This window comes from Leptonychotes weddellii, chromosome 9, assembly GCF_054177405.1.
Source record: "Leptonychotes weddellii isolate Sample4059 chromosome 9, ASM5417740v2, whole genome shotgun sequence".
Classification (NCBI taxonomy): Eukaryota; Metazoa; Chordata; class Mammalia; order Carnivora; family Phocidae; genus Leptonychotes; species Leptonychotes weddellii.
Window position 1 is genome coordinate 93,257,051 of NC_138377.1, and position 24,845 is coordinate 93,281,895.

Here is a 24,845-nt window from a genome sequence, read left to right on the forward strand (position 1 = left end):
GGAAATGGGGTGATGGGATGTCCTTCCCTACGTCCTCCTGGTGTGGGGCGGCAACCTCACAGGGCTGGGCTTCCTGAGATACAGCTGTGGCAGCAACTGAAGGAGCTAGGATCATCTTTTTTTTTTTTTTTTTTTTAAAGATTTTTTTATTTATTTGACAGAGAGAGACACAGCGAGAGAGGGAACACAAGCAGGGGGATGGGAGAGGGAGAAGCAGGCTTCCCGCGGAGCAGGGAGCCCGATGCGGGGCTCGATCCCAGGACCCTGGGATCATGACCTGAGCCGAAGGCAGACGCTTAACGACTGAGCCACCCAGGCGCCCCTGAGCTAGGATCATCTTTAGCAATCAGTTTTACAAAGTCAAATACTGAGAATGGGGTGAGAACGGAGGAGAGATGGGGCAGATGTAAGGAAATGAACTTTTTTTCCCCCCAGCAGACAATGGATAGAGTTATTCTAGGCTGGATACATCAAGAAACAAAGACATTAAACATACTATCTGCAGTCAGGGAGAGAAGTCACAAAAAGTAAAAATCACTACTACAGTGGTACCTCTGGGCAGTGGTTCTGGAGGTGGGAGAATTTAACTTTTGATACTTTTCATACTATTTGAATTGTTATCGTTCAGTATTATTATTTGCTGTATGTGTATGTTATGCCTATTAATAAAATAGTTCATGCCGAGCTCAGGCAGGGGCTACGTGGGCAAAGATGCAGTGTGACTTTTTTTGTCTCTAGACTCCTTGGATGTGAGTCCCTCAGGAAGTCCTTGGTCAGGCTAAGATGGAATTCTGTGTCAGTCAGACTTCAGCTGGGCCCTCCCTCCCGGCCCCCTCAAAATCAGTTAAGATTGGCTCCAGGAAAAGAAAAAGACAAAGACTGGCTCTAAGACTGTTCCACCTAGAAAATTCAGTTATCCTTAGAAAAAGAAAAAACTCCTAACTCACACCACATACTCTAGATTGGAGTGATGGATCAAGAACTGCAAAGTTAAACCTGAAAACCTTTAGAAAAAATAATGGTATCTTTCTGATATTTTGCTTTGTTACAATGAAGAACTTCTCATCAAAAGACATCTTGAATAAAGTGAAAAGACAAACTGGGAGAAGAGAAATTATTTTATATAACCAAAGGATTAGTATTAAGAATATATAGGAAGGGATGCCTGGGGGCTCAGTCAGTTAAGCCTCTGGCTCTAGATTTAGGCTCGGGTCATGATCTCAAGGTTGTGGGATCGAGCCCTGTGTCGGAATCCCTGCTCAGCTGGGAGTCTGCTTGGGATTCTCTCTCTCCCTCTCCCTCTCCCCCTCCTCCTGCTTGCACAAACTCTCTCTCTCAAAATAAATCAATAAATATTTAAAAAAAAAGAACATAGGGGTGCCTGGGTGGCTCAGTCATTAAGCGTCTGCCTTCGGCTCAGGTCATGGTCCCAGGGTCCTGGGATCGAGCCCCGCATCGGGCTCTCTGCTCCGCGGTAAGCCTGCTTCTCCCTCTCCCACTCCCCCTGCTTGTGTTTCCTTTCTCGCTGTGTCTCTCTCTCTCTGTCAAATGAATAAATAAAATCTTTAAAAAAAAAAGAATATATAGGAAAAGATAGAGAACTCCTACAAATCAGTTAAACAAAAAGATAAATAATACAAGAGAAAAATGAACTGAAGATATGAATAGACATTTGACTGAAGGGAAAATATATACGGCTAATAAACATATGAAGGCATACCCAGCCCCATTAGCACTCAGAGAAATGCAAACAAGCACCATAATGAATACCATGTTACATCCACCTTGGCTGGCAAAAGTTTCAAAGTTTGACAATACAGAGGTAGAAGGGGATATGGGCCATAACATCTCTTAGGCAGTTATTGGGGATATAAATTGGTATAACCCCCTCAGAAAACAAATTTGACATTTCTTATCAAGCTGAATATACATCTACCCAGCAGTAGATTGAATTATTATTCCCATTTTACAGAAGAGAAAACTCAGGCACAGAATGGTTAAGTGAGTTGCCCAAGGGTATAGCTAGTCAGCAGCAGAGCTGGGGTTTGAATCAGACTGGCCCCAAAGGAGGAGAAAGGGCACTGATGGAACAGTCCCAGACACTGGGGCAACTGCTGGCTGGGCCTGAGGTTTTCTGTGACCCCAGAGGGGGAACGCTAAATGAGATCTCTGAAAACAACACCAATGTAGACATGCGATCCTGGCCTCACAGGGAGGAAGGGGCCTTCCTGGGCATCTGGCCCTGCTGCAGTGTGAGTTCTGGAATAGTCATCACAGATGCACTGCCCTCCCTGCCTCCATGAGGCCTGTGTGCACAGTGAACGCAAGTATAGGATGAAAAAGCGCTGCTCTCTCGCTCATAGGAATCAGCCCAACAGGGAGACAGACACGTTGGAGGCCCAGACAAGTGCTGTGCTGGGTGTTGGCGGGGGGGCGCACATTGAGGCTGCGAACACTGGGAGGCTGGGCGGGTGGGCACCTTCCCCTGCAACCCAACTGTCTTGTGGAACCCATGAATGCTCAGATAATTCTGCTGACTTGGGGATTATCACAGGCCTTGTACAGACAGGAAATGTAGGCCCAGAGATGACCATGGGCACACAGTTTGGGTGTGGTTTAGCAGGGTCTGGGATCCAGGCCTTCTGGGGGCTAAACCCCTGCAAGATTCCCTAGCAGATCACACTCCAGGCCCCCAAGCCAACAAACGGTTTGAAAATGCCTTCCTGTGAGCCACACGGGCTCTGCACCCCCCAGCTTTCCTCCTCAGAAACAGATGTTTTATCCTTCCATCGCCTCTCCCCTCAACAATGGTTGAGACAAACTGGGTGAATCACATCTAAAGCAGAAACAAGTCTGTATCAACCCAACACCTACTTAGTCCATTTCCTGTCTTGGGTTGGGGGGTGGTGGTCATTCCGTGGGAGTTTTCAAACTCCTACCCATATTCCAGACCAGACTCTGCCTACAAGGGCCTGTGTTGAGATATGATTTCAGGGAAGGGTAGGAACGTGGGTCAGGGCCCTCTGGTTAGGTGGATCTCTCCACCAAACACCACCACTAAGCCATTCCTTTGTGTCGTTTCTCCAGAAAGACCCGGCTGACGCAACTTGTCAGCCATGAGTCCTGTATTATAGCTATGAAAGCGCTTTACAGTTTATGAAGTGATTTCAGATCTAAAAACGTTTTTGATTCTCATAATAGCTATGAATTTACACATGGGCAACCATTTAAACTTGTCCATGGAGGAGATGAGGACACAGGATGAGGCTCAGAGAGGCAGGGGACTTTGTAGCTAATCAGCACCAATATTTCAATATGGATCTTTTTTTTTTTTTTAAAGATTTTGTTTATTTATTTGACAGAGAGAGACATAGCGAGAGCAGGAACACAAGCAGGGGGAGTGGGAGAGGGAGAAGCAGGCTTCCCGCAGAGCAGAGAGCCCGATGTGGGACTCGATCCCAGGACCCTGGGATCATGACCTGAGCCGAAGGCAGACGCTTAACGACTGAGCCACCCAGGCGCCCACAATACGGATCTTTGATTCCAAATTCCATGTACCTCACATAACTGGGAATTGTCCTAGAGAGCAGAGGCTGAAGGGACACAAAACAACTGTTTTTTGTTTTTTGTTTTTTTTTAATTTTTTGTCATTTGAACAGCTGGGTTTTGATTAGGAAGCAGAAAGGAAAGGATGAGGGGGAAATGTTCTGGAGCAGGGGAAGACGGTGGCAGACCTGGGCCACACGGACGGGCACAAGTCCCCCAGGGCGCTGACAATTTGGGCAGGGGGAAGGGTGGCCCAGCAGGGGGTAGGAGGAGTGGGGGGATGAGCTCTGGGGAGTCAGAGCCTGTGTCCTGGCTGGGCCACTTCCTGAGGCCCGAGGGGCTGGAGTGGGCATCTCCTCTAGGCTTCTGTTTGTTCCCTGAGCTCTGCAGGCCTCCCAGCTCACCGCCGATGTCTGTGGCCTGATTCCCAGCCAAGTGTCTTGTGAGCCTGTCAGCGCTGACCTAGTCATGCTGGCTCGTGACTGTGCCCCTCCTGCACACGAATGAGTCAAGAGGGGAAACAGGCGCCTAAGGGCTTCCGGGGGATTCCCATGATGCAGGCGGCTCTGGGCCCTGGGTGCAGAAGGCCTTGACCGGCCTCAGAGTGCCTGGGAGGCCTGAGCTTCCCCAGGGTTGAAAGCCGGTCAAAATAACCCCAGACCTAACTTGGTTCCTCTCCTGCTGAGTGGCATCAGCCTGAGTAGGGGCACAAAAGTCATTCGGGTGGGGGAAGGCCTGGCTCAGGGCTGAGCCGTCTGCAGGCATCTGGGGCACAGTGTCTCCATGTAGTCCTGGGAGCTCTACCTTCTGGGTGAGCAAACAGAGGCTCTACTTTCTCCAGAAGAATGCTGAGCAGAGTAACCACAGCAGAAGCTCCAGGAGACCCTCCTTTACTAAGACCTACTACCTGCAAGGCACTTTATTTATAAATTCAATCAGGTTTTAAAAACTATGTTAGATACAATTACATATACATGCTATAAAATACAAGATAGAAAAAAATAAAATAAAAGATAGAACTAGACCAGGAATTCTTAATCTGAGGTCTGTGGGATCCCCAAAGATCTAAGAATAGAATTCAGGGAATCTAAATATTTGGAAGAGAAAAAAAATACATCTTTATTTTCACTGACCTCTACCTGAATTTTTTCTCTACGGTGATGTGGCAACAAACCACAGCCATGTAGGCAGGACCTGTGATGGTGTCACTGATAGAATTACAGATATTTCAAAATATGGTTTATGTTCATCACTATTTCAAAATTACAGTAGTTATTAGACCTATTGCTAGATCTTGATATTTCATGCCTCAACTGGAAGCACTATTTCTACATCAAAAATTTTTTTATTTTTGATAAACACATTTTAATTTAGTTGGTTTCCTTTATAAGCCTATGTTATTTCATTGTGTACATTTAACATTATTCTGAGATGGGGTCTATAGGCCTCACCAGATGACAAAGGGGGCTATGGCACATACACAAAGGTTAAGAGCCCCTGACCTAGGCTGGCCCTGAAATATGTGGGAGACACTTCCATTTAAAAAATGGATCCTGGGGGCACCTGGGTGGCTCAGTCAGTTAAGCATCTGCCTTCGGCTGGGGTCATGATCCTGGGGTCCTTGGACCGAGCCCCAAGTCAGGCTCTCTTCTCAGCGGGGAGCCTGCTTCTCCCTCTTCCTCTGTCCCTCCCCGCCAGCTTGTGCTTCCTCACTCTCTCAAATAAGTAAATAAATAAAATATTTTAAAAAAATAAAAAGTGGATCCTGATTTTTTTAAAGACTATTTTCCAGTTACATTAGAAAGCTGAATGCCGATCTGGTTATTTTACTTAATCAAGTGAAATTCAACTCCCCACCATCTCTGGACAGTGAGCAATCCATGGCTCTCCAGTTGAATGCTTCTAACAGTCCATTAGCAGAAACATCTTTCCCCCCAAAACAGGCTCTTACACTGTTTAACTTAACTGAAACAGCCCTGAGGCTTCTACACGTTCTTCTTCCTCTCCATGTACATTCACCATAATTAGACAGTGTCCTGAGAGGAATGGTTAAGGAACTGGAGGTCTTTTGGCTAGAGAATACACTGCGAGTGGGAGAGCTGTGGGGGAGAGGACGTAGGACCGCTGTCTTGCTTTCACAAAGGGTGGCCCTTACATTCCTGCAGGCAGCTCTGGAAGCCTAGCAAAGGCGCGAGGTTTGCAATCAGGTTGGCCCAAATGCCCAGATAGTCTCTTCTCTCTCCTTACAACCCACTTATCCCCTTCATCACCCTCCCTCTCCGGGACCTTGGTTCCTCCTGCTGACTCCTCTCCCTCCTATCAAAATGTGCTCTGGAAGACAGGTCCTGAGAGAGAGGGGCTGGTGGTGTGGATGGAATGGCAGACCCAAAAGAGGGGAGGGTCGTAGTGTTGTCTAGGGCACTGTAGGACCCATCGTCACCCTTCCCTGGGTCTTGGTTTCCTCAGCTGTAAAATGGGCATCCTATCTGCCCTTGTTGGCATGGATTAAATGAGATGTTGATGGGGAAAACATTTATGGTGCTAAGGTCACAATGGTCATCAACTCACTAAGGTAGAGGACAGAGATAAAGCTTCAAGGATGGCTTTCCCAGTGGGTGGCCTTTGGATTTAAGTTGGAGATCAAGTCTAAGTTGAAGAACTGACTTCTTTTCCAGTGGTGAGCTCTCCCTTCACAGGGATGAGGGAATCAGCACAGGTTCAGAATCAGATTGAATCCTGGCTCTTCCTTGCCCTTTGTTTGGCCTTGGGCAAGACAGCTCCCTTGTCTGAGACTCAGTTTATCATCTGGGGATAATAACAGGATCTACCCTCATTGTTGTTGTGAAGATTCAGTAAAATCCCATGTGAAGAACACTCGGCCCAGAGCTTTGTGGGGGAAACACCCTAGAAATGTTTATTTATTATTTTTTTAAAAGATTTTATTTATTTATTTGAGAGAGAGAATGAGAGACAGAGAGCATGAGAGGGAGGAAGGTCAGAGGGAGAAGCAGACTCCCTGCCGAGCAGGGAGCCCGATGCGGGACTCGATCCCGGGACTCCAGGATCATGACCTGAGCCGAAGGCAGTCGCCTAACCAACTGAGCCACCCAGGCGCCCTAGAAATGTTTATTGACGAATATGATCATTCAGTATTCCAATCCTGAGGGAATAGGCTACAAGTGATGAAGGCAGGCTGGGCAGACCCAAGAGTGAGAATGGCAAGGGGCTGAAGGAAAATGGAGCTCCTCCCCAGCCCCCCCTAACAGGGCTTCCTCCTGACCGGGAAAATGCTGCCCTGCTGCCCCGGGGGTTCTTGTGTGTCAGCCTTGGAGTGAGCATACTTGACCTTCTTGATGACCTGCCCCTGTGGGACTGACCCCAGACTTCAGGGTCAGCCAGGCAGGCCTTCTCTGGGTTTGGCATCCTCCCTCAGTCCCCTGGGCCCTGGAGGCTGGCCAGCTGTCAGGCCTGATGTTCAGCCGTATGGAACTGACTCCCTTGGCCAGGACCAGGAGGGAGCGCCCAGGGATGGAGTTGCCTCTTGAAAGAGGCCCAGAGTTTCCCTCTTGCCTGGATGGCTCCTCAGACAGTGAGCAAGGCTGAAACTGATACAGACAGAGGAGAGTAGGAACCGGGACCCAAAATGAGGACCTAAAACTGAGGGAGGAAGGGACACCCACACAGGGCAGGCCACGTGGAGAGCTTCAGTCTCTCCTCAGAGCTGACTCCAGGTGCCCCATGGCTGCATCTCATACTTCTTCCTGTCTGCCTCCTTCCCCAGAAGCTTGGACCATCCCCTTCCCCATCTCACATCTCCCTGGGACTGGCGCTACTCAGGATGAACTGGGCCGTCCACACACACCTGGGCCCAGGGCTGCATGGCTCCAAGGTCTGGACGGGGACGCCACCCTTAGGGGTCACTCAGGTATTTGCCAATGAGGGTGGCCAGGCAGGGACCCATATTCACTGCCTCTGACCAGGGGCTTTCAAGCACTGTTTCTAAAGCTCCAGCCATTCACGCATCATTTTCCAGATTTTTGTTACCTTAACTATTTTCCATTTAATATATATATTTTAAAAGATTTTATTTGTTTATTTGACAGAGAGAGACACAGCTAGAGAGGGCACACAAGCAGATGGAGTGGGAGAGGGAGAAGCAGGCTTCCTGAGGAGCAGGGAGCCCGACGCGGGGCTCGATCCACCCATGTGCCCCTCCATTTAATATTTTTCTTTAAATCTTTAATTCCTTTTCAAAATTTAGTGTAGAGAAAGAAGAAAGAAGAACAAAGAACAAAGAACAAAGAACAAAGCTGCAGGCTGATTTTAAACTCTATTACAAAACTATAATAATTAAAACAGTATGGTATTGGCATAAAACACAAACATAGGGGTGCCTGGGTGGCTCAGTCATTAAGCGTCTGCCTTTGGCTCAGGACAGGGTCCTGGGATCGAGCCCCGCATCGGGCTCCCTGCTCAGTGGGAAGCCTGGTTCTCCCTCTCCCACTCCCCCTGCTTGTGTTCCCTCTCTTGCTGTCTCTCTCTCTGTCAAATAAATAAATAAATAAATAAATAAATAAATAAAATCTTTAAAAAACAAAACAAAACAAAAGACATATAGATCAATGGAACAGAATAGAGAGCCTAGAAATAAACCTACATATATGGCAAAGGAGGCAAGAATGTATAATGGGGAAAGGACAGTCTCTTCAATAATGTGTCAGGAAAGCTGGATGACAGAATACAAAAGAATGAAACTGGACCACCATCTTAACGTATATACAAAAATTAACTCAAAATAGGTTAGAGACTTGAATATAAGACCTGGAACCATAAAATTCTTACAAGAAAACATAGGCCACAAGCCCCTTGACATAGGTCTTGGCGTGGTTTTTTGAATCTGACAGCAAAAGTAACAAAAGGAAAAATAAACAAGTGGAACTATATCAAACTAAAAAGCTTCTGCACAGCAAAGAAAACTATCAACAAAATAAAAAGGCTATGTACCGAATAGGAGAAAATATTTGCCCCCAACGATTTATCTGATAAGGGATTAATGTCTAAAATACATAAAGAAAAAAAGGGGGGCACCCGGGTGGCTCAGTCATTGGGCATCTGCCTTCAGCTTGGGTAATGGTCCCAGGGTCCTGGGATGGAGCCCCACACCGGGCTCCCTGCTTGGCGGAAAGCCTGCTTCTCTCTCTCCCACTCCCCCTGCTTGTGTTCCCTCTCTTGCTGTTTCTCTCTCTGTCAAATAAATAAATAAAATCTTAAAAAAAAAAAAAAGAAAATCTGAATGTGTATTTCTCCAAAGAAGATATTCAGATGACCAACAGGTACATGGAGAAGAGGCTCAGCATCACTAACCATCGGGAAATGCAAATCAGAACCACAAGGGAATACTACCTCACACTTGTTAGAATGGCTAGTGTCAAAAAGACAAGAAATAAGTATTGATGAGGGTGTGGAGAAAAGAGAATCTTTGTGGTACTGTGGGTGGGAATGTAAATTGGTGCAACTGCTATGGAAAACAGTAGGGCAGTTCCTCAAAAAATTGAAAAACAGAATTACCATATGATCCAGCCGTTCCACTTCTGGGTATTTATCTGAAGAAAATGAAAACAATAATTTGAGGGCGCCTGGGTGGCTCAGTTGTTTAAGCATCTGCCTTGGGCTCAGGTCATGATCCCAGGGTCCCGGGATCGAGTCCCGCTTCAGGCTCCCTGCTCAGCAGAGAGTCTGCTTCTCCCTCTACCTTCACCCCACTTGTGCTCTCTCTCTCTCAAATAAATAAATAAAATCTTTTTTTTTTTAAAGATTTTATTTATTTATTTGAGACAGAGAGAATGAGAGAGACAGAGAGCACATGAGAGGGGGGAGGGTCAGAGGGAGAAGCAGGCTCCCTGCCGAGCAGGGAGCCCGATGCGGGACTCGATCCTGGGACTCCAGGGTCATGACCTGAGCCGAAGGCAGTTGCTTAACCAACTGAGCCACCCAGGCGCCCATAAATAAAATCTTAAAAAAAAAAAAAGAAAACACTAATTTGAAAGGATATCTGTACTCCCACGTTCACTGCAGCGTTATTTACAATAGCCAAGATGAAAACAACTTAAGTGTCCATTGATGGATGAATGGATAAAGAAATTGTAGTATATGTATACAATAGAATATTATTCAGGCACAAAAAGGAATGAAATCAGCAAAGATCTACTCATCTTGCTGCCACCTAAGACTTCTCTCTGTAAGTCTCCTTAATAAACCATTGCTTGCCAAGCTGGAAAAAAAAAAGGAATGAAATCTTGCCATTTGCAACAACATGGATGGACCTCAAGGGCATTATGCTAAGTGAAGTAAGTCAGAGAGAGAAAGAGGAAATCATAGGACCTCTCTTACATGTGGAATCTAAAAAACAAAAACAAAAACAAAAAACTCCCAAGCTCATAGAAACAGAGAAGACATTGGTGGTTGCCAGAAGTTGGAGGGATGGGGAGAAATGGGTGAAAGGCATCAAAAAGTAAACAAAAACAATTTTTTCAGCCTATTTCCAAGCAATAATATCTGTGAAATATTGAGTTTGATGAGCTGATTTATTTTTCCTGATTTACATTCAGATTAATACATTATTAAAAGAAAAAAAAAAAACAGTTCACATACGTATCACCTAAATGCCCCTAATGGACTATATTTTTAAATTCATCTTGTGGTCCATGTTTTGGGAAATCATTTAGTGGAAAGAACAAAGATTTTGAGGCCGTACCATACATAGGTCCTATGAACCCTTGAACAACATAGGTTTGAACTGTGTGGGTCCATTTACGTTCAGATTTTTTTTTTTTTTTTTTACGCAGTACAGTACTGTAAATCCATTTTCTCTTCCCTATGATTTTCTTAAAAACATTTTCTTTAGCTCACTTTATTGTAAGAATACAGTGTATGCTACATATAACGTACAAAATACGTGTTTATGGTATCAGTAAGGATTCACTCAGATCAACAGTACACTATCAGTAGTTAAATTTTAGGGGAATCGAAAGTTACACTTAGATTTTCAACTGAGCCAGGGTGGTTCGCACCCCTAACCCCTGCGTTGTTCAAAGATCAACTGTACTTTCTAACTGTATGACTTTGGGAAAGTCACTTAACTTCTCTGAGCTTCAGTTTCCTGATCTATATAGTGAAGATCCTCTCTCCTACAGCTGTCATGGGCATAGGTGTGAGCACTGAACGTGGGACCTGGCCAAAGTAACTTTCTTCCTCCTTCTGCAATCTTGCCCCCCTTCCTTGCAAAGATAATTTAAGCAGGAAACCCGGTCTCTCGAGCCATCTCCCTAACCACAAGGACCTACTGCATTCCAGAGTAGCCTACTCTGAAGGCATGTCTGGGAGGAGGTGTTACTTTGGCACCCGTCCAGGTCTACCCATTCTAGGTAGAGAAGTGCTTCCTGGCATCTACTCCAAGTCCCTACGCTGCAGTGTAAGCTCCTGTTCTTGTGCTCTACCCTCAGTGGAAATGAGAATTAGTTAGGGAGCCTCATTCATGGAGGGGCAGCCTGATGGCATGGAAAGGCCTGTGGGAAGCTGGGTTCAGTCCTGGCATTGCCACTATCTCACTTGTATGCCTTGAGCAAGTCACTGACCCTCTCCGTCTATGGGTTTTCTTATCTGTAAAACGAGGGCGCCAGCTTTGACTGTGAAACCAGACTCTTTCCCATGTATTCTCACCCAGTGTAGATGGGGTGGGTGGAAAGGGCAGGGACTCCTGCCTTTTCCTATCAAGGAACTAATTTGTTTCTCTTCTGGTTGAGGATGTGGGAACTGGGGAGGAGTAGGGTAGGCTGGGGATGGGGGCCGAGAGGAAGTTACTGATGAGGGTGGGAGACTGGTTGCCACTAAGCCCTTCCCACTGGAAACTTCCTTCCTGTCCCCTCCCTGATAGAACCACAAGGAAGAGTCTAGGTGTTTCCAAGGATGGCCTGGGAAGGGTTAGATCAACAGAGTGAGTGATATGCTCGGTGGGATATCTGGATTGTGAGTGGTGTCTCCCTCTGAAGAGTATACTCTGGATGCTAATCTGGGTCCCCAAAAATGAGGGAGTAGGAGGGTTCAGAGATCACCTAGTTTAATCCCCCATCCTTTTACAGAAAGGGAAACTGAGGCCCAGAGAGGTACAGTGACTCGTTTAGGGTCATGCAATGACTTGGCAGCAGAATGAGACAAGAACCTAGGAGTCCTGCCCTCTGCTCCCAATCTCCTGCCCTGCCTTCCCGCTTCTCTTCCCCTAACTCTGATGACACTTCCGGGGAGACGTGGGGCTTCTGTAAAAATGCTCTAATTGATTCTTAACAGGAAGTGTGGGCTTTTTTGCTCTGAATTGACAACCACAGCAGCTATACACATACACAGGGACAAGCACATGTGTCCCCACATACACACACACCCCCAAATTTGTACACAGCTGTACTTGTCAGCATCTAGGCACACAGATGGGGCACACTTATGCACTTCTCCCTGGGTGCCATGAGATGCCCAACTGGAGGCTCTCACTTTGTCCCGCTCTGACCTGTTTCATGCTTCCAGAGTGGAAAGTGGATTTGAAAGTGGGGGAGCTGAGACATAGAGACCAGAGGGGGCTTCACTGGATAGCAAAGGCCCCCATGCCCCAGACGATCTTGGGCCTGGAGGGGCTGCTCATAGTTCACAGGGCAGACTGACATGGAAACCACTAATTTGTCATGGGGGCCCAATGAAGCTGAAGAAAAGGGGCTTGGAGAGGTGAACTGGCCCAGCATGTAAACGGCAAAGCCTAGATTTGAACCTGGGTCTGTCTGACCAAGAGCCCAGGTTCTTGGTCCCACAGGCACAGCTTTCTTCATTCACATCAAAGTACCTGATCCAGCCAGTAGCAACTATAAAATACCACAGAACTTCTCCTCGACAAAATAAAGGAATCAATACTCGTACTAGGAGTCAAGGTGGGGTTGAGGGAAGCTTCATGGATGAGTTGGCATTTGAAGCTGCTTTAAGAATGAATGAGATTTTATTAGATGAGTAGAGGGGATGGGGAAGGGCATTCCTAGCGGAGGAACAGCACAAGCAAAAGCAGTGCAAGAAAGTGCAAGGGGCAGGGCGGGGCACAGTGGCAATGGAGTAGGGATGACTAGACAGAGAGGTGTGGGGCCAAGCTCTGGGACGGGGCTGGAGGATTGATGTGCATAGTCAGGGGGTTTAAGGGCCTTGAGTGCCAGGCATGGCATTTGTGGGTGAGGATATCCTGGCGGGTGCTTAAGGAAAGGTGTGACTCCGTGAGTCCTCTGTCCCAGAGGCTCACCCTGACTCCAGGATGAAGGGTGGTATGAGTGGACACAAGGACGCAAAGCTGAGGCAGGGAGACCAAGGAGGAGCTGTTACAGGTGTCCAGGAAGAGGTCAAAGGTCTAGAACCAGGCCTGGATCTGTGGGATGGTAAGGAGGGTGAGTGGGAGAAAAGAGCAGCCTGAGAATAGACGGGGGCTCTCCAGGGATTCAGGCAGGGATGATTATGCAGCCACAAGGTAGAGGCTTCTGAGACCAGCCAGTGCCCCCTTCCACCCCAGCCCACACCACTGGACTCAGGCTGGAAGGCCTCAGAGCAAGTCTCACCCCTGCTCCAGACTCCCTGCCATTTCTAGGTTCTGCCCCACCCACTTGCTCTGGGGGGAAGCAGCAGGAATCCCCCCCTGCGGGCAGGGCAGGATTTTCTCCTTTCTCCACTAGCTCCAATGTTCAGTCTCTCCTCACAGCTGGAGGGACAGCACTACCCGCTGCCACTGGGTATAGACACTGGCTCCACCAGCAGTGAGTGAGGGACTCCGCCCCATGAATGGCTGTTGGTGCCTCTGGAAACCAGACGGGGCTCCTGTTGTCCTTAACTGACGGCCATGATGGATCCGTACAGTCACTACCTCAACAAGGAGTCTGGGGTGGTTGTGCTAATTGGCCAGGTTGGTCACACGCCCAGCCTCAGGCTGCACGGGAGGCTGGGAAAGGGGGCATCTGGCATATTTAGTCTCAGTGGTGGAAGCTGGGCTCTTCCTCACAAGTGAAGAATACCCCACACATAGGAAGGGATTTCAGATGCTGAGTGGCCAACATAAATGACAAATGTCCAATATGCTACCTTATGGGTATGCTAGTGAGAATTAAATTATATATCCCATGTAAAAGTGCTTTGTAAAGCATCTGGTACAAAGAACATGCCCAGTGAATGTTAACTCTCATTCCATCAAACTGTAGAGCTCCATGGGGGCAGGAAGTAGACTCTCTGCTCCCTGCTATATCGCTAGTGCCCAGTATGGTGCCTGGCACATAGTAGGAGCTTCACAAATATCTATCGCAAGAATGTCTTGCTTCTCGGGCGCCTGGGTGGCTCAGTTGGTTAAGCGACTGCCTTCGGCTCAGGTCATGATCCTGGAGTCCCGGGATCAAGTCCCGCATCGGTCTTCCTGCTCAGCAGGGAGTCTGCTTCTCCCTCTGACCCTCCCCACTCTCATGTGCTCTCTCTCAAATAAATAAATAAAATCTTTGGGGAAAAAAAAAAAGAATATCTTGCTTCTCAAATCTGTGCTCCGTCCAGCCTTTCTCTCCTCCCCTTTCTCTTTTTGCCTTGGTTGTGACCGCAGCATTTTCTGAGGAGGAGACATATGCTGGGGCAGAAAGAATACTGTAGGAGGAGTCAGGTGCCCATACCTCAGCTCCACAACCAGCTCACTGTGTGATCGTGGGCAAGTCACCTCCCCTCCCTTGGTCTGGTTTTCTGCATCTGCAAAATGGGTACAATAACCTCTGCTGCTCTGCCCCATCTCTCTGATGTAAAGGACCAATGAGAGCATGTGAGAAGCTGATTGCAAAGCAGCAAAAAGCCTTCAGCACCAAAGCGGGGGAGGAAGCAGCTGCTGAAGTGTTAGGACTCCACCCCAGAGGATCTGTTTTTGAAGAGGGGCTGAGGGGGGAATGCACTGGGGAACCAGCCTTCCTCTTCCCTGAGTGGAAAGGCCTGGTGTTCATGTAGCATCTGTGAACTGAAGCTATTTTTAGGTAGCACAACTACGATTATGACAGGGCCTCTTCCTGAAGGGGAAGGGTGGGGAGTAGACCTGAGTCATCAGTGGGGTGGTCAGGCTGCACAGGCCGACTTAAGGCGACCCATGGAAATCAGACCTCTCCGCGCGCCCTCCCCACCCACCCCGCATTACTCCTGGCCTCTGCCTTCCTTAGACAATGGCTCCAAAGGGGGAAGTAGGGTGGGCCACCTGCTCCAGGAAGGACTAGGTCAATCATTGGGTTTGGAGCCTGTCAATCATTGTTGGTCTCCAATGAGCGGTGGGCTGGCTGCGTCCCTGGGCGGGAACCTGAGGACCCACTGAAAAGAGCTGGAATAAATGGATGGAAAGGATGCCTGCCCCACCCTTCCTGCTCTCTGCAGGGTTGGGGGGCTGGAATTGAAGGGTCAGCTAGGGTTTATTGGGCATGGACTGCATGCCCACACTATGCTTAGGGGCTTCATGTGTCCCCTTTTATTGAAGTCCTCCAACACCGTCCCCCTTGGGAATAGGTGATTTGCCTCCATTTAATAGATGAGGGCACTGAGGCTCTGTAGGGACACGACTGACTCAGCCCCACAGCCCTCCTAACGGAGTCCTGAGCTGATGGAGCCAACAGGAAGGGTGATTATTTTCTTTACTGGAAGGACAGGGAAAGGCTTCCCAGAGAAGGTGACATTTGAGCTGGCCTCTAAACAATGAGTGGGATTTAGCTCTCTTGTGAGGCATGGAGAGGGGAGGAGGCACACATGTGACATGGAAGGGACAGAGCATGGGGAAAGGCTTGGGGATGTGACAATGCGGCTTGTTTGGGGGTGTCAGGTAACTCAAGGTTGCTGGTGAGCAGCAGAAGTGGTAGGGCAGAGGGTGGGGCCTGCAGGCCAGGCTAAGGGGTTTGGGCTTTTTGGGGTTCCTGCAGAGCTGTGCAGTCCCTAAGCATACAGCCGGAAGTGTGGTCATGCAAGGGGTGGGGTGGGGTAGCCCACAGTAGAGGAAGGATAGGGGGTGGCCTATCGGGCCCAAAGGAAACCAGGTAGGTTTCCTGCCCTGGAGCCTGAGCTCAGGCAGTGGCCAGGCCTGGTGGTCCTGCTGTCCTCCACAGGCCTAGCCTCAGTTAGGGCTCCAGGGCCTTCTCCTCTACCCTCTGACCACCTTCTCTGTGCCAGCACCACTGCACACAGTATTCCCTTTATTCTTCACAGCCACTTGCAAGGTGAGTATTATCACCCCCATTTCCCTGGGGGAGGAAACTGAGGTTTAGAGAGGTTCGGGGACACAGCCTCTCTGTGTGACATCATGGGGCTCCCACCATCATTCCACAATGGAAGAATCCTCCAGTGCTCTGCTTGCAGGCAGGGGAACAATTACCTCCTTCTCCCTGGGTAAAGGGGACTCTGAGGCTGAATTCAGCTGTAACTTATCTGCTTCCCAGGCACAAACTCACGATGTTAAATCTGGAGGGCCCGTTATTGGTCACTTTGTCCACTACACATATTACAGGTGGGGTAACTGAGGCCTAGAAAGGAAGAGTTTTGTTTGGGGTCCACGAATTGCCCTAGAGGTGACTGGCCCTCCTATTTTGAACCAGTCTCTCACTGGAGCTCTAGCCCAGCTGAGAAATTGAGCAGTGAGGGACAAGTGGGTTAGAGTGCAAGGACTTGGGGGTGGCTTGTGGGACAGGCGATAGCTTGGGGCTTCTGGGGGAATCCGAGTCAAAATACATTCAGCCCTTTCAATTCCACTTGAAGCACTTCAGACAATTCAGGGGAAAAAATGCCTCTTCCCAGGACACTTTACCGTGATCTTCCTGAAAAGTGCGCTAATTATGCAAACTTTGGTGGCATCAAGGTGACTGCGTCCCCTAGAATTGTACAGTGCAGAGTTTGCACAACTGTGAGCAGCCCTGAAAATGGAGCGAGTTCTCTGGTGATTCTCTTCACTTCTCTATCCCCTCCCCTCCCCTCTTTTCCTTATCCTTTCTCACAGAGCTGGGGACCAGGGGGCCATTTCTCACCAGGGAGGGAAAGGGAAGGAAGGGCAGAGACAGAGGAGGAGGAGGGAGAGTGTGAAGGACAGCAGAGGGAAAAGGGCAGGACTTGTTTCTTGGCTCTCAGAAACTGAAACCAAAAGTCCTGGCAGGAGTCAACCTGAAAAGCAAAATGCTAAGGTTGCAAAGCTGTGCTGAGGGAGCAAAGCCACTGTATCTGGGCAGCAGCCCTGGTCAGAGACACTCTAGCCAAAATCTTGTGTTGCCTATACCAGGCCTTGCCCCTGATCCTGACAAGAAGTATACACGGCAAGAGTCTGTTTTCTCTGAGGATTCACACAGCCCCTCCAGACATTACAGTGCCCAGCACTGGGGTTTGGATCATTGCTGGAGCAGGCAGTGGGTGCCTACTCAAGCCAGTGAGTCACTTGATGACCCGAGAGTGGGTGACCCTTAGCTTTGGCTGGTGTTAGTGTCTTTGTGGACATACACACACCCATGAAGCTGGGAAAGGTGGCATCTGTGTACCTGGCCCTATTTCCCCAAGTTAAGCTTAGGACATGTGAAGTAATATGGATTTTTGTGACCTACCTGGTTGTGAGAAGTCAATTTGGTGCTACCATATTGGATTCTTTGGGGTGCTTGATGCTTTACCCAAAAATGGGACAGAATGGTTAAAACGTGGACTGTCTTTAAAAATTCAGATTGTGTGGTCACCATTTCTTGTGACCTGTATGATTCAACGAGCCAGTTGTGCCCCTGAAACTCAGGTGTCACCCCTCCACGGAGGTTTCCTGGATCCTCTATGTAGGGAAGGATGCTGCTTCTGGAGCACTGTGGCTCCCAGCTCCAGACTGGGCAGCCCCTTGTGAGCTGAGATTGTGTTTAATTCATCTTTGTATCTCCCATGAAGACAGGTGCCTCCCCTCCTCTAGGGATTCTCAGAGTGTAAGCTCCTGGCTTCTCCATTTGTTTCCTCGTGGGCTGACACGTACCCTGTGCTGGCCTCACAGCAGCAGGGAAGAAGGGGACAAATGCAGGGGTGAGGGTAGATGGATGGGTCAGGACACAGGGGAAACTGGCTCCACCATTTCCCAGTCTTGTGGCCCTGGGCAAGTTCCATTCCTCTCTGAGCCTCAGTTTCTTCATCTGGAGATGGGGATGATTTAAATAGCTGACTTTTACTGAGTACGTACTGTGGGTCATGCATGTGTTAAGCACATTGCATTCAGTAACTTGTTCAGAAAGTACTTATGAGGATCACCAATGTGGAAGGGACACCAGGAGGTCAGCTTAGGGAATGGAGGCTTGGAGAGTTGGGTGACTGCCCAAGGTCCAGATGCAGATGAGTGGGAGAGTGTATACCCCAGAACCCACTCTTACAACCAGCCATCTGTGCTAGATGGACCCCAGCTGACTTGGGTGGATAGGCTGGAGGAGAGCTTAGCATGGAGCCGGCTCAGGGGAAGTCTATATGGTGGTGCTGTTATCAATGGAGGCCAGGCCTGGCTGGTCCAGAAGGCACTCAGCTGGTATCCAGTGGCTGGGGCAGTGAGAGCCTCGCCAAGTGACCCCACAGGATGCTGTGGGAGGAGGCCGTCCAAACCGGAATTCTGAAAGACCTGGTCCAGCAGGAGGGGCCAAGGCTGACAAAGTCCCTGAGGAAGGGTTGGGCTACCCCTCGGCAAGCTCTTCACTTGAGGACTCAAATGGCCCCGCAGAGGCCTGGAGCCTGAGAGGAAGCCAGCTGAGAGAGTGATGGAAGAAGAAGGAGGTCATTTTCAGGTCTGGTTGACCCACAGGGCCCAGGCTGAAGACTGGATCTGGGAGTACCCCAGAAAGCATGTCACTAAAGGGGCAACAGTCAACTCACTGGGGCTGCCTCTTGGGATCTGGCTTTGCCTCTGTTCCCAGTGCCCCAGGGGCAGAATCCACTCCTAACCTTGGACCAAGGACCAGCAGAGAGATGGTACCAAGTAGAGGGGGCTGAGACCTGCTCAAGGACCCCTCCTGGAAGTGGCTACCAGGCCAGTAGGCGTGCCCTAGAAGAGATGGGTCTGTAGCCCCCAGAGGGATAGCATGGGAAGGCTAGGCTGGATGGATGCAGGGAAGCCATAAGAAACCTAGCAGCCCTGCTAAATCCACAGGCCAGAAACCTTGAAGCATCCTTGCCTCCTTGTTCTCGCACCCCACATCTAACCCGTTAGCAAATCCTATGGGTTCATTTCTTCCCTACTGCCATCTCAGCCACCCGGGATACTGCAGTAGTCCCGTCACTGGCCTCTCTGTTTCCATCCCTGACCCCCCATAGCTGGTTCTCCACACAGCAGCCAGAACAATAGTGTTTAAGAACAGTGTCTCCCCAGTCGGGGCCTCCAGTGGCCCTGCCTCCCAATACACACCTCTTTGATACCATGTGCTACTCCACTGCCCTTCCCTCTGCTCCATCCACTCTGGCTTCTTGCTTTTCTTCAAAATGTTCAGACATACCAGGGCGCCTGGGTGGCTCAGGTGGTTGAGTATCCGACTCTTGATTTCGGCTCAGGTCACGATCTCAGGGTGACGAGATCGAGACCCATGTCGGACTCCCTGCTGAGCAGGGAGTCTGCTTGAAGATTCTCCCTCTGCCCCTCCACCCGCTCATTCTCTCTCTAATAAACAAATAAATCTTAAAAAAAAAAAAGTTCAGACATACCTTCCCCTCTCCAGGCCTTTGCACTGGTAATCCCCTCTGCCCAGAACACTCTTCCCTTAGGTATCCACATGGCAAACCGCCTTCCTGTCTTCCAGCCTGCTCAAATGCCACTGTATTTCTCAGTGTTCCAGCAGAATATAGCACTCCAATTAGGATTATCCGAGGACTATTCACAAAGGTGTGAATGGGATGTAAGGACACCCCAAGGGAGAGTGCAATGCCCAGGTGTGGGGGCATGGGGCACCTTTACTACTCCCAGGCTTGAGGGGGAGGGAAGGAAATGGCTGCTGAAAACAGGAAAGAGACTATTGTGGGAGAAGGTCCCCAGACAGGGGCTGTGACCCTTCAGAGAAGGAGCCAGGGGAATGAGCACCTTGCTTTCCTTGCCGGCTTTCCTGTACCCCCACTGGTGAGCCGGGCTGGAGGGCAAATGGATGCTCCCCAGAAACACCGACTGCCTTCTCCGCTGCTCCCACCCCCAGCCCCCAGGTCCTTTTACTTTGCTCTCTTATCTTCCGTGGCACTTATCTCCTGACATTTTACATTTTCACCACAGTTATTTTATGTCTATCAGCTCCAGAAGGGCAGGAATTTTGGTCTAATGCATCCCAAGGACACAGACTGGCATAGCAGGCACTCAACAAATGATCCCGGAATACATGAGTGCCCACTCAATCTCCCTGGGTGCCTCTGGGCAAGCTTCTGGGCCCCTGCCTGGGTAAGGGGGGGCTGGATGCTGCTGTCTGAGGCTACGGGGTTAGAGAGAAGCCAGTGGAGACCAGCAGGGTTGGGAAGGCAAGCCTGAAGGCCTGTGCTCAGAGCCACCATCCGTACCTGTGGTTCCCAGAGCAGATCCCTGCCTCTCCCCAAGGCTGTGATGTTGAGACCAGTAGGATTGTCCTTGGCAAAGGCCTTACTACTTGGTTTCTTGAACAAGGCGCTGCTCTGTGAAATCTCCTACTTCATGAATCGGCTCTTTGAGGAAACATCTGGCCCCTCTTCTGGGCCTCCAAGGAATGTTTCCTTTAGGGAGGCCTGAACTCACCCTGCATGTAGGTCCAGAGTTGTAGCTTTGGGTTCTATTCTAGGCCTCCCTTGGCCAAGCCTTGGGTTCCCAGGGACAGGCCTATGCAGGGCCTACCTGACCTCAGGGTGGCCCTTGCTGGGCTCTTGGGCTCCCTCCCCCACAGGTGCCTGGGGTACTGGGGCCTCCCTGAGATGGTACTGCCACCCCTCAATAAGCCTCAATGTCCTACAGAAGAGAAGACTCAAAACAAGGTGATGACCACCCCTGCCCTCCAGTTGTAAAGTTGTGCATTTTCTCTAAGGGGTTTATCAACTGAAAGCTATTTCAATCCAAATACCAACAAGATTGGGGAGGGAGCCTCAGAAAATGATATTAATCTTCCTCTGGAAAAATAAACATTTGAAACTAGCAGGAAAATTCTGAAAAAAGGAAGGAACACACCACACAAAACCCAGAAGTCTTAAAGTAAAAGACTGATTATTTGAACACATAAAAAAAAATTTTTTTTAAACCCGAATGGAGAAAATTATTAAAAAACAAAGTCAAAAGGCCACATACTGGGAAAACTATTTGTAACAGAATGTCAGACAAAGAGCTAATTTTCTTAATATATACATTTTAGAAGTCAATGGGCAATTCACAAGGAAAGAAAAATTCCAGATGAACAGTAAATACATGAAAAGATGCTCACCTTCACTCATAATGAAAGAAACATATAACAAAATAACAATGAAATGCCATTTTCAACTGCTAGATTGGCACCAATGAAATGTTTTACAACGTATAGTGTTGGTGAGGGTGTGGGGAGACAGCCTCAAACACTGCAGGAATGTAAATTGACCAGCATATTGGAAGACAATTTTGAAAACAGCTACTGTGGTGGAGTAAAGGTGGTCACAAATTCTTTGACACTTCTCCCCTAGAGAGAGGAGGTCGGTGATCCCTTCCTTTGAATTTGGGCTGGTCTTTAAGTTCTCTGGTCAATAAAATCTAGCAAAAGTGATACTGTTTTAGTTCCAAGCATATCCCTTAACTTGCCCAGCAGATTCAACGTTCTGCCTCTTACCTGAACTGCAATGACCTGTTGTGAGAAGTCCAAACCATGTGGGGGAGCCCTGGAGGATATGACATCATTTGCAGAGAGAGGTCAAGAAGTGCTAAGGCCTTGTCATGTGAGTGATGAAGCCGGCTTGGCAGAGAAGGAAAGACAAACCATCCAGCTGAGCCCTTTCTGAATTCCTCACCTGCAAAATTGTGAATAAGATAAAATGGTGGTTTTAAACATTGCATTTGGGGGTGGTTTGCCATATAGCAATAGGTATCTAGAACAGCTATCCAAATTTAAATTTATCCTTTGACCCAGCAATTTCACCTCTATGAATCTAACCTACCAAATGTTTGCACAGTGCACAAAAACACCTGACCAAAGAAGTTCATTGCAGCAATGTTTGTGATAGATAGCACGACGCTGGAAACAATCCATCTGTCCCTCATCAGCAGAAAGGCTAGTATATCTAATTAATGATATATACTGTACCTAGGGAAAGCCTGAACCAAGAAAAAGTACCATCTGTAGTCCTATGAGCCTAGAGTGACACACAGAGTGGTTAAGAGCATGGATTCTGACACTGGTTCTGCCATCTGTGATCTGTGTGACTTTGGGAAAACTGTTTAACCTCTCTGTCCTATAATTTCCTTATCTGTAAATTGAGGATGATAATCATAGCACCTCTTTCAGAGGGCCATGGTGGGAAATAAATGTGTTAAAATGATAAGCCTGGTATGGATCTGTGCTATATGTACTTTGGACATGCAAAGAACTTGAATTTAAATTGGGTTGGAGCAGACCTTTTAATATCCTTAAGGGGCTGCAAAACAAAGGATCTGCCAGATTGCCATCCTGAGACGGACAAGGGAGATTTGACAAAGACTGGAAGGCAGCTGTGGGAGAATGTTTTCAGAGAAATGGACTCACACTATACTTATTGTTCTTTTTCTTGCTATCTCTTAGACATTCTTCCTACCTCAGCACTTACAGATCCATTCATTTCTTTTTTTAACTACTGCTCAGTATTGCCTTGTATGGCTGTACTTCAATTTATTTCATCATCCTCTAATTTTTCCAGATTTATTGAGAAATAACTGACATACATCATTGTATAAGTTTAAGGCATACAGGGAGGCCTGGGTTGCTCAGTCAGTTGAGCGTCTGCCTTTGGCTCGGGTCATGATCCCGGGGTCCTGGGATCGAGTCCTGAGTTGGGCTCCTTGCTCAGCAGGGAACCTGCTTCTCCCTCTACCTGCCACTCCCCCTGCCTGTGCTCTCTCCCTCTCTCTCTCTGACACATAAATAAAATCTTTTAAAAAAAAAAGTTTAAGGCCTTAAACTTTGATTTACATATATTGTAAAATGATCACCAACCCCTACTGGTGGACTCGAGTTGTTTCCAGTTCTTTCCTACAGTTGCAAACAACACTGCAGCAAATGTCCTTGCACATTTATCTTTGCCCTAGCACTGCTATTATTTCTGTGGTGCAGATTCTTCAAAATGGAGTTGAGGATAAAGTATATATACACTTAAAAAAATTCTGATAGCTCTGGTCAAATTGTTTCAATATCTGGTCCCATCCCCCACCCCCACTGCATTTGTTTTCACAACTCTGTCTCTTTGTACTTACTATTTTTTTTAGATGAACTTTAGATGAACAAAAGTATTATCTGGCCTTGTTTTTGAATTAATATAGTGATGAATCAAGCACCATGTCTGCCTTGAAAAACTCAGTCTGGTAGGGATGGGGGGTGCAAAGTGGTATCCTGTGTGTGGGGGGGGGAGGGGTAGCTGCAAAATAAACTGCAAAATAAACAGTCACCCCATCAAGGCTATAGGGCTGGCACAGAAGGCTGGACCATAGGCTCTGGGAGCCCCCAGGAGACAGCAGCATTGGGGTCTGAGACAATCAGGGAGGCCTCCGTAGAGGAGGTTTCCTGCCTAGCCTTTGCATTGGTTCCAGAGCATTTTCTAGAACACTGACTCATTGAATGCTCACGGTAGCCCTTAGCATTAAGTGGTATTATTATCTCCACCTTCCAGATGAGGAAACTGAGGCCTGGAGAATGAAAGTCTTGCCCAGCTCCACCTCTGCGCTCTTCGCTTCCCTTTTCCTCTCTCTTCGCTGTGCTTCCCCTATCCTTCCCCCAGCCCCAGCCCCTCCTGCCCCCACCCCGAGCCACGCCGCCTGGGCGGGCAGAGCTCTGCAAAGCCCGGGGCACTGCTTCTGGATACTGCCCGTGGCTTCTCACAGAGGCTGGGGCGCAGACCCCACGGGTCTAGGTGGCACCCTGACCCGCTCTGCGGCCTCGTCCACACGGCGCTGCCTCACCTCCTGGCCCACAACTCGGGGTCATCCCCGCCCTCCTCCAGGCAAACTCCTCTGGGAAATCAGGCCTTTGGAAGTTCTGGGTGAAGCATTTGCTCCTTCCGAGCTGCAGTGTTTCAAATGCACGTTACCCTGACAGAAACCCATCGTCAATCGCCACACTTTCGGTGTGAAGAGCGTTCCTGTATCTTGGGCGCTCAGGTTGACAAAGGCCTGAGGCTCTCCCGGAGGTCCTTCGTGAAGGGGGGAGTCAGGAGAGTGGGAATTAAACTGGCAGTTCACTCGCCGGTCCTGACATCCCTGCAACTCTGCCGCTTTTCACCCCGCCCCCCAGGGGCCAAGTCCTTGCCTGGCGGTCAACGACCTGCGCCGCGCTTCTGGGGAAAACCTCAGAAAACAGAGCGGCAGGAAGCCGGCGTGGAGGACCAGCTCCGAGAGACCCGGAGCCCGCGGGCGGGACACCGCCTCTCCGCGCGGAGCCTCCTCCGCGGCGGCCGGACCCAGCCAACCTCAGGTCGGAATACGGTCGGTAATCCCCGGCGGCTCGCTCCTCACGCTCTTCCGGCTTCCGTGACGCTTGCGCCCGCGGTGGCTGCGGACTACTGTACGCACAACTGAGGCAATTACGGTATTTCCCGCCGGCAGCTCTTGGCCGGCTCTGGCTCCCCCGTGTGTCGACCTCGGGAACTGAGAAGCTGCGCAGCTGGAGAAGCGGCGTGAGCAGCCGCTGCATGCCTCTCTCTGGTCCGGCTCCTCCGCACCCCCGTGCCTGCTTGCGCTGTTTTTTGAGGTTTTCCCGCCAAACGCTTTTCTTCTCGGCGAGCGAGCGCACCCTAGAGTCGGGGTGCCCCAGGGGACGCAGACTGCAGCGCCACGTGGACCACGGAGTTCGCCTTCCAAGAGAGGCATGCCCGGATTCCACTCTCAACTCTCCTGTTTGCAGTGTGTCCCTGGGCGAGTCATTAACCTCTCTGCACTTCACTTGCCTCCTCTGTAAAGTGGAGCTTAGATTTACTAGTTCTTGCCTCACAGGGTTGTCAAGATGATTCAGCGGGATAGGTGGCAGGTAATAATTACCACCATAATGAGTCACTCGCTGTGTCCGGGGACTGCTTTAGGCATTTTGAAATGACCCTAT

General features: G+C 49.0%; 1 long non-coding RNA gene across 1 annotated transcript in view; it reads right to left on the reverse strand.

The window, feature by feature from the left end:
* The window catches only part of LOC115941453 (uncharacterized), a 26,515-nt gene extending 2,185 nt beyond the window's left edge, over nucleotides 1–24,330 (reverse strand). Inside the window, exons 1-2 of the long non-coding RNA XR_004076207.2 lie at nucleotides 23,711–24,330; nucleotides 21,396–21,573 (exon numbers count right to left, since the gene is read on the reverse strand). This is a non-coding gene — a long non-coding RNA (uncharacterized LOC115941453). The remainder of the gene's footprint in view (nucleotides 1–21,395; nucleotides 21,574–23,710) is intronic.
* Nucleotides 24,331–24,845: the final 515 nt, after the last annotated feature.